Source organism: Porites lutea, chromosome 5, assembly GCF_958299795.1.
Source record: "Porites lutea chromosome 5, jaPorLute2.1, whole genome shotgun sequence".
Lineage (NCBI taxonomy): Eukaryota > Metazoa > Cnidaria > Anthozoa > Scleractinia > Poritidae > Porites > Porites lutea.
The window spans coordinates 9,648,485-9,658,553 of NC_133205.1; the positions used below are offsets into that span (position 1 = coordinate 9,648,485).

The 10,069-nt window shown below is 39.1% G+C and overlaps 1 long non-coding RNA gene across 1 annotated transcript; it reads right to left on the reverse strand.

Moving 5' to 3' along the window:
- Positions 1-307: 307 nt before the first annotated feature.
- Positions 308-8,842, reverse strand: LOC140938684 (uncharacterized). Its single transcript, XR_012165554.1, has 2 exons — positions 8,592-8,842; positions 308-755 (listed from the first exon to the last, which is right to left on the reverse strand). It is a non-coding gene; the product is annotated as an uncharacterized lncRNA (long non-coding RNA).
- Between the last annotated feature and the right edge of the window lie 1,227 nt (positions 8,843-10,069).

The following is a 10,069-nucleotide window of genomic DNA, read 5'->3' on the forward strand; positions in this document are numbered from 1 at the left end:
GATCAGACGGTGTCTTGCTTTATGCTCGTGTTTCTCTCCCTTTACCCTCGGCTGACTAATGCTACAAACTCCTGTTGTTAGTAATACTGTTTTCCTACTGTTCTCTTTAGTCTTCTTCAGAGAAGTTTTCTGCACCACACGGCTGTAATCTCAGTCGCTTTCTATTTTTTTTTACTGACTATACTGGGTTAAATACAATTAAATAGCCCATCGATTTCAGTCACTGATACAATTCATTTCCAAGTGCAACCACTAGCTTTAAGTCAAAACTCCAAATGATTACAAAAAACAATTTACGCTTGAGAAGTATCCTAACAGACCTTTTATTCGAATAGCTTAATCTTTAGATTTAATTCACCGAGTTAAAAGCTGCAAAAAAGACTTTCGCCGCCGACGATCGCATTAGATTTGTGGAGGTGCAAAGGTTGTTGACACTCCCATAGTACAGCAGTTTCAATCTCCTACAGTCACTCATGCAATCAGCTGAGTAACTTATGATTCAAAGTGTATATGCTTTATCGAAAAAGATGCTTGTAATATTTACAAATGGATGATTCATTGTTAGCATTAAAATCATTATGTAACCACTGAGTCACCTAGTTACTCAGCTCTTCACCCGCTGTATGTGGTATTGATCCGTGATCGCCGCCCCGCGACCTCTCATGCTGGTCGAACGATAATCTGTGTCTTCCTCCCAGTCACAACTCCAAAAATGCCGAATAATTCTCCGTCCAGCAGCTCTTGCCTTCACTGATCTGCAAAATGAAAACGTTCAAGATCAAAATATAATCCTAGGACCCGGACTAATCGTGTGCGTGCCATCTCTGAATGTGAGCGAAGCGTAACAGCCCGCGTGCCTGTTGGCGGACGTGTGTTATTTCAGCCACAACAAGTAGACTAAATATTGTGCACTGATTCCTATTGTTGAATCTAGATAACAAAAACCTGCTGTCATTTTCTCAAACCAATACACTTTCCACGTTGCGACTAGAGAACGCAACCCTCTGTAACCGATTGAAATGTATTGCACCTGGCGCTTCGCGCGCGTAAAGGAAGTCTTAAAGCTTCCTTTCAGAGTTGAGATTACAACACTGAAGCCAAACGACCCGGGCGGAAGAAGCTGAGCAACACAGCAACCAAAATTGAATTTTCACATCATTAAAAAGCGCAACAAAACCCATTATTATACCGTGTATAGGTTATGTTTAACCTTTTTCGACCTTCTTCCCCTTCCACCCTTCGTTTGAGCTTAAATCAATCATTCGAGTTTTACCTTTCGAGTCTTTTGTAGTTGAAGTCCATCGTTCAGCCTTTGAGCTTTTAGCAACTCTTTCGCTGAAGTAACCATATTGTTTTCTTTCGCTTTTTTTTTGCTCTCTGGGTATGTTAGTAAATTGCTCTAGGGATATTTTACTACTTTGAGTTTTGCCGCTGCCTCCCTTGGGAGTTATATTAAAGAGCCGTAAAAGGGCAGACTTCTGATAAATAATGACGCGGTTTTAAGATGGCCATACACCGTCTCAATAAAGATTCACTGAGCATTGAGGTATTAAAAGGTCCATTCTCTTTTCTGAAAGGTGAAATTACACTGAGAAACAAAAGGCTTTTCATAGGGCAGCTGGTCGGCAGCAGATCTTAGTTTTACTACACCGCTGTTTATCCTTTGAGTTTGACCAGTTTGTATACTAGATAGATATAAAATATCAAAGCTCCACTTTGAAAGGGAAAGTCTAGAGACTATAGAGCCGACACAACAACCAAATGTAGTGGTTGTGTTTGGTTAGTCCCATTATTATATCAATATTTGAACGTAAGCGTTGTGTCCTTAGTTCCAAAATACACGGTTTAAAAGTTTTATTATCAAGCTATTCTCTAAGAGCAAATAATTCCGGTCGGTGAGTGGAACAAGGCGACATATTGACCCTTGCGTTTGCCGTGTTTTATTGTTGATAGCCGAAACATTACTTCTTTTCCTGATACTGTAGAAAACAAATCGATAAAGGAACATATAGGATCATCTGTCTAAGGAAAAAATCATCTGCGAGGCCTTTTATGATAGACAGACTGGCAGTTGCTGTAGATCTTTGCGAATCTTTTAAGAGTGGTTTAAAAACAGTATCAAGTTTGAAATGTTCAAAATAAGTCCACAGTCTACGGCATTGTGAAATCTACGTGTTACAAACAACACTAAGGCTTTTGCCTTTTTTGCAGTTCCCAAATAATCATAACATTCGAAAAGTACACTGGTATTGATTGAGAATTGATTTGCGAGATTAAACCAACACATGAAAAACTTGTACTGAGCAACAAGGCAGCAGGTAATATGAATCAGAGATGAATGGCAACACTTAACAGTTTATTCATTTAACAAGTAGATCACTTGTCGACCCAACTGAATGTTTGACTTTATGTGAACGTCAGGTCAATAATAGTAAAGAGAATTGGGGTAAAAGTTAATTACGGAAGAGACGAAGGATTAACGTATATAAGTTATGTGATAAATACAGCTTTTTTCACTCGGTTGATCCGTTTTTAGCACTTTTATTGGGGGACACCTAAGATCATTGCGTGTCGTGGGTAAGACTCGAGACTTTCGCACACACTTCGCACTTTCATTCACCGCTATCACACTTTTCTAGCACCTTTTTTTTGTTTGGGGGAAAATATTTGCCGGCGACGTCTCCGGAATATTGAACAGGCACTCTCTCTCAGCCCAGACAAGGTCACAGTGTATCGATTTCAAGCTAAAACCGCAGAGATATATCTTTAAATCAGTGAACTGGGTCACGAGGGTAAGTGGGACCTACAGACTCAAAAGTATTTGCACGCGAATGCACGCAAGTTTTACCATCATCTTTCATTTAAGATGTTGCAGTAGAATTTACATGAAGGGTATAAAGAGGTTACATTTTAACTTCTGTATAGAACTAGCTGCCTTCATTGCTTTTAATTTTCTAGGAATGATGAGCCACTGCCGTTGTGCTAATTACATAAATAAGATTATATCTTCAATCTTTCATCGACTTACATAATAAAATGTTTCATGTAATGGTTCTGATGGTGACTGATTTTTTGCCTCTTATCATGATATTATCACACGACTCTTGTGTTATATAACGTTGTTCCACATTAAGTCACAAATTATTTCAATGATTAAACAAAATGAAAAAAAGAAAATAATAATTGTGATAAAAAACCCGAGTTATTTTAAAAAACATTTCTTTCCTAATGATAAATCCAAGATATTTGTTAAGAAAGACTTAAGCAATGGATTTGGGGTTATTAGATTATAAGCTCACTGCTCTTAAGAACCACCGGGGTCCATTATCTTCCAATTCACTATGAGCTTACGATTCTAAGTATAATAGCTGAATTCCCTGTGGTATTCATTTGTTTGAAAAATTAAACAGGAAAGATTAACTGGGATACCTACTGATAATCATTTTATCATCTTGTCAGGCAGCTTCACATACGTGCACTCCTTCAAACAACTTATTAGTTTAAAATTTAGTTTAATAATTTAATTTGTTTGTTTTTGTTCCATACTTACGACTAGACAAATACACCCCCACGACTGTAGATGAAATAAATATTTGGCAAGTAAAAGCATCGTGAAGTTTGTTGCAATTAAATGCTTCATTATTCTTAATCCATCTCGATAATATCTGAATTGACAACAAAAAACTTGAAATCTTTATGAAGTAATAGTTCATGATTCTCACAATCCTTTGTCGCATCTTTCTGTTAGCCAAGTTTAGTTAGTAAGTTATCCAAGTCGGTCAGGCAGGCAGATTGATGGTCTTTGTCATCCAGGTCGATCAGGTTAGCAGCTTGATGTTCTCTGATGTTAGACATGCCGGTCTGATAGAAGTTAGGTGATCCGTGTTTGCAGAGTGGGTCAGACAGAAAACGTAACTTGATGGTCCATGTTTCCCTGAAATCGCTTTGACAGGCAGTTTAATGTTCCATGCTAGTAATCAGCCAGTCAATCAGTTGTACTCTCTCATTTCATTCACAAAGTTGGCTAGAAAGTCAGTTTAATGGTCTATGTTAGCCAAGTCGGCCAGGAAGGCAATTTGATGGTCCAGGTTAGCCATGTCGGTCATGAAAGCAGTTTGGTGGTCCACGTTGGCCAAGTCGGTCAGGGAGGCAGTATTATGGTCCACGTTAGCCAAGTCGGTCAGGAAGCCAGTTTGATGGTCAATGTTAGCCAAGTTAGTTAGGAAAGCAAATTTGATGGTCCATGCTAGCCATGTCGGTCAGGGAAGCAGTATTATGGTCCATGTTAGCCAAGTTTGTCAGTCAGCCAGTTTGATTGTCCCTGTTTGCAAAGTTGGTAAGGTTGAAAACGTCATGGTCCATGTTTTCCCTAAAGTCGCCTTGGCCGGTAGTTTAGGGGTCCATGTTAGTATTCAATCAGTCAACCAGTTTGATTGTTCTATTTCATTCTACGTTAGCCAAGTCGGTCAGAAGGCAGTTTGATGGTCCATGTTAGCCGAGTCGGTCAGAAAGCCTGTTTGCATGATGGTCCATGTTAGCCAACCGGTTAGGAGGCAATTTGATGGTCCATGTTAGCCATGTCGGTCGGGAAGACAGTTTTATGGTCCATGTTACTGTCATGTTACCCAGGTCGGTCATGAAAGCATTTTGATGGTCCATATTAGGCAAATGGGTCACGAACGCAGGTTGATAGTCCATGTTAGCCATGCCAGTCAGGGAGGCAGTTTTATGGTCCATGTTCGCTAAGTCGGTCATAGAGCAGTTTGATGGTGCATCAATGCCAAGTCGGTCATGAAAGCCATTTGATGTTCCATGTTAGCCGAGTCGGTCAGGAAGGCAATTTGACGGTCCATGTTAGCTATGTTAGTCAGGAAGGCAGTTTGATGGTCAATGTTAGCCAAGTCGGCCAGTCAGTTTGATTGTTTGCCAATTGGAACAGGGAAGCTGTCTGTTAGTTCATGCTAGACCAGTCAGTCAGGCAGTCAGGCATAGTAGTTTCATGGTCCATGTTTTAGAAAGTTGTTCGCTCTGTTTTTCCTGTTTTCAAAGTCGGTTTGGCCAGTCGGATCCATTTGGTCCCTTTCTTACAAGTTTGGTGGTCTATGTTTGCTAAGTTTTGTCAGGAACGAAGTTTGATGGTACATACTAGCCAAGTCGGGCGGATAGTTTGATGGCCCACATTAGCCAGGTCAGTCAGGAATGTAATTTGATTGTCACTGTTGTGAGCGAGTCAGTTTGATGGTCCATGGTGTCCCAGTCGGTCAAGCAATCAATTTGATTGCCCATATTGGTCCAGTTAGTAAGTCATCAGTCAGTTTAATTGTCTCTGTTTTCCAAGTCCAGTGAGTTACTTGGTCAGTTTTTTTGGTCCCTGTTAAGCAGGCCAGTCATTCCAACAGTTTGATGGTTTATGTTTCCCAATTAACCAGTCAAAGAAGACGCTTGATGGTCTCCGGTCATTCAAATCACCTTGTCAGTCCGTCAGTTTGATGTGCCTTTGAGCCAATTCAGCTAGTTTGTGAGATGTTCCCTTTTTGCCAACTGGTTTGGTAAGGCAATTTGATGGTCTCTGTTAGTCAAGTCAGTCAACCAGCCAATCAGTCAATCTGTTTTTGTTTTTCTTTTAGCCACGTCTTTCATTTAACCATTCGCCCGAGTAACAAATAGTTTGATAATTTTCACCCTGTTAGGCTAGTCAGTTAATCAGCATCATCGTGGTTATCATCTATACTCCCCTAATCGAGGACTGCGCTGCATTCTAGAAGTATTTTCTGACACACGGGAAATTATCCTTGTACGAAGCCATAATAACCTTAATAATGTAAATAAACATTTTTTCCACTTACGCGTCATAGTGTGCGATATGACAAGTTTGGCAAGTTAGTAACGATCCTTAAAGGGGCTCTCACTATCTTTGCCATCTTTTCTAAAAGCTAAATGGTGTCTTGGTATCAATTGAACTGAAAAATAATGGCCCAATTTTGTTATTTAAGGCTATATGTAAACATTAAAACTCTTTCTTGCTGTCTGTTGTTACGGATGGAAAGGATGGACATGCATTGTATGGAACTTGAATAAGACTAGGCGAACTTTTTCACGTTTTAATACTATGCCCGCAAACTATCATCAAAACATTATCATGGGTAGTGATCCTATGATTTGTTTGGTATCTTCTTCATAACTCTACAGAAGAATTTTGCGTATTTTGGGTATGGCATTAGCAAAGAATTGACCTAAAACAACAATATCCTCCTGACATTGCCGCTTTAAGTTAGTCAGTCACTCAGTTAGCAATCAACTTAATCTAACACCAGACAATTATGTAATCACCAACGTACCCTGCATGCACGGAGAATTGAAAGATACTTCATGCGAGGAAGAGGACAGTCACGAGTTTTTATATTTAGACATTAAAGATGAGATCGTTTTTGTCCCGAAAGCCCATTCTAAATTTAGCGGTAAACAATACCTTAGATTAAAACTGAAACAAGTGTTCACTCTGCGATCTTCAGATCATAACTGCATGGATTAGTACGCCTGTTCAAGTGCAATCTGGTTGAATGACTTTTCTGTATCATTTGTCTGTGAATTTATGGGCAACTTAATGGCAACTAAATAACAATGTGGGCGCCAGTGGGTCTAATAAAATGAGAAAATTGTTACAAAAATAGAAGGCTTTCCACATTTATTTGTCCACTTGCAATAGAACCGGCAGGTGTCTTTAGAAGTATCGACAAGTGAAAAATGTTGCGGTTTTGCCTTTGAGAAAGTTAGACGCATGGTTTCTATAGATAGAGTACTTTTTCACATTTGTTTGTCTAGTCATAAGAGGGCGATGGGTGTCCTTAAAAGAATCCACAAATATGATCATTGTTGTGGTTTTGTCTTTCACAAAGTCAGACACATCATATATAGAAACCCCATTTTTCAAAGAATCGTTCATTGTAGATACTCACAAAACTCAACAATTTGGTAGGATAATAAATCATACTCCTTTGCAAAATATTTTAAGCAATATGACTACAACGGGAGTGTGTTTATGTTACAATTGATGTTAACTGTGCTGTAATTTTGATCGATGGTAAACGGCTTTCTGTAAGCGCAAGAGGTTGTATTAGGTATAATTTTTGACTCTTCGGCACTTAAAGATTAACAATGGCCGGAAAGCTCCACCAAGCCTCAGAGTTCAGTGGTGTTTTAGCTTTGGTTTTAGTTTAGTGTGCTTAGTTTTTATTGATCACAGAACCCATTTGTCAGATTATTTATAAGCCCGGGACGTAAGTTTCTAAAAATCCTCCTCAAAATCATACGATTGAGCTGTAAATATTGATCATCTTTTCAGCCTCCATATTACGCACATTCTTTCACATTCTTTTTACCCAATTAACAAAAATATAACTGTAGGAAATAGGGCGACAATTTAAAGATTTTCCACCATGATCTATATCACCTATACTTGCCAGCCCTTTTTTCTGATCTTTTGCTGGTATATAAATTATTGAAAACAGTAAAATCTAAACTCCTTCCTGTGTTAGCTATCTGCATGCGCCGCTAAATATATGATAAGACTTTTCGCCGAACGGCTTAATGAGCTTGAAAAATACTAAGTTAAATCAATCTCTATGGATATACAGCGAGGAGGAGGTTTGTTGAGTGGAGTTTAAAGATAATTCGTAATCGTCCTTCCTTGAAAAATCTCGACATAGGTTATTGATCGAAGAGATCACCGTGCCACTGCATGATGATGGAGAAGGAACTCACGCTAAAAAATGTCCGTCATCATAAATTACGGTTACCAGTGTTCAGTTTACGTTTTCTAGACTAAAATAAAACCTATCCAATGAACCCTTTGTAAGATAACAGACTGCAAAGTTCCCTTTTTGATGTTATTTTTCTGTCATTAATCTCCATTTTTGACGGTGGTCTGGCGGCATCTTTTTTATGTCGCTGGCCAATGGTATTCTTCTTTTCTCAGGCTACTGAGTTAACATGCTTTAAGATTTAGATTATTTAATATTGTTCGATAAACTAATGTAAAACAGTAAAACATTAAGCGGCGACTTGAATATAATTAATGGTTAAGTTAAACTACCGCAAGGCTCAGCGGTGGTGTAAGAAGATAATAATGATAATGTAGGTTGGTTCCTATTCATTAGCGCACCGAATTTTCTCAGAAAAATTGTCTTGGCGTCCCTTTGATTTACAATGTGCTTATGAAAACAGAAACCTTAAAGGGGTGAAAAAGAGCGGATACCATAGTTTCTACGGTAGACAGCAAATTTCGGTTATTCTTTGAGCATGAAGTCCTTCGCTTTTAAACGGCGATCACGAGAGCCGAAATGTCGGGTCGATACCGCTCGCTCAAATATGGTCGCCTTAGACTTGAAAAAAGCGAGCGAATGAAGGAGTGAATGGAATATATTTATAATAAAAACTATTTTCAGTTTTGGTTGCTGTAACACTGCTGCCTTTAAACTAACTTTTCATGAGAGCGTAAAATGTTTGCCCCTTACTCTTGGACAATTCGCCAACTACCTCACTATAAAGCAAAAATTCGCAAGACTTTCGAAACATTTTACCGTATTTCCTACCTTCGGTTCCTGTTTACAAAGTTGCTTCAGTGACTGAGGCTTATCACTTTGCCGACTGCTACACTCTATGATTTGCGATCCTGCATTATCCGGTAATTTTCGGTGGTCTGTCTCACTTCAGTTTGACGAAGATCAAAATGGCGTTGGATAGGTTTTGGAATGGAAGGCAAGCAATCGACATTAGAGGCCAAACAATTTAATCAGATAGCGACTTTAAAAGCTAACTATATTTGTTCTTAATATGGAAGTAATTTTCTTTTTAAACCAACAAAGACAACGCAGTTCAAGGGTCTTAACTTTTTCTGTCTGGGTCAAAACAAAGCAAACAAACTAACGAATCTTCACTGAATATTTTCTAGCTCTAATTTTATCCGAAATATCTGTTTCTCCAATGTTTTCCGTGATCTATCTACTTATCTAGTATCTCGTTATTTTAGTTCATTAACTGAAATAAAATGAAAGCAACTTGCGTTGTATGACGTGCATAGACATTTGCCCATGTTTATTTTGCCGATTTCGGAAACAGGTCGCGACTGTGAGATTGTTCGTTTCGGGCGTGTCGCCGCTGGCAGGGGAACATGCAAAGGCCTCCCTGTGCCTCTTTATCCCTGGGATACTTGTCAACGCGTGCAATGCAGCTCAAACCGGCGAAACATATGCGCTATGCACACACGGTTTTACTTATTACAAAAATAGGCACTTCGAAGCAATTGTCTAAGCTGAAAATAACTACATTTTTTCAGCATGAAAGACAACCATCTTTGCATGGGTTTTATTTATAGTACCACAAGAGAAAAGCACCATCGTTAAAAGTTGCGTGAGACTGTTAATTTTGAATTCGCTGGGCTGGGATGGAACGGTGTATAGGGTGTTGTCAGGAGCCCATGCTCCTGGTGTGGTCTAATTCATTTAGTTGTTCGTAATGTAGAGAGCATGACTCAATCATTGGTTTCAGATCAGATCTCACGAGGAATTTTGAAAACATATATCCGCTTGCTATAAGTGCTATTGGAGGTATAATACTGAGCGCGATCTAAAGATGTTTTACGCAGGAAGGTTGGAACATAGAAAAAAGCTCGAGCAAGTGTAAAGGAAAGTACAAAAATTTTGACTCTAAGGAACCATTCAACGTAGGTTAAAAATCTACCGGTACTAGGTCTTGTTACCCGGCAACCTCTTTTTGTTGAGATGCTTGGACTATACGGAACTGTAACGTGTGATACTACTTAACTGCAAGGTTTGCACTGCCACATAAGCTGAGGGCACTTAAATCAGATCAGTCCAATATTTTATCTAGTACAAACGGTCTTCTTCAAGGCTAGCGGGCTAGCAAAAAAGCAGACCAGCCTTCGGCTGTAAATCTTCATTAGGTTAGACAGTCACTTATCCTTTTCGCACGCTTGGTACGTGGAAGCCAGAGCAGGCACCACCCCTGAATGTTTTAACCACTGGGACAAGTCCATTTAGGACTGTTTATT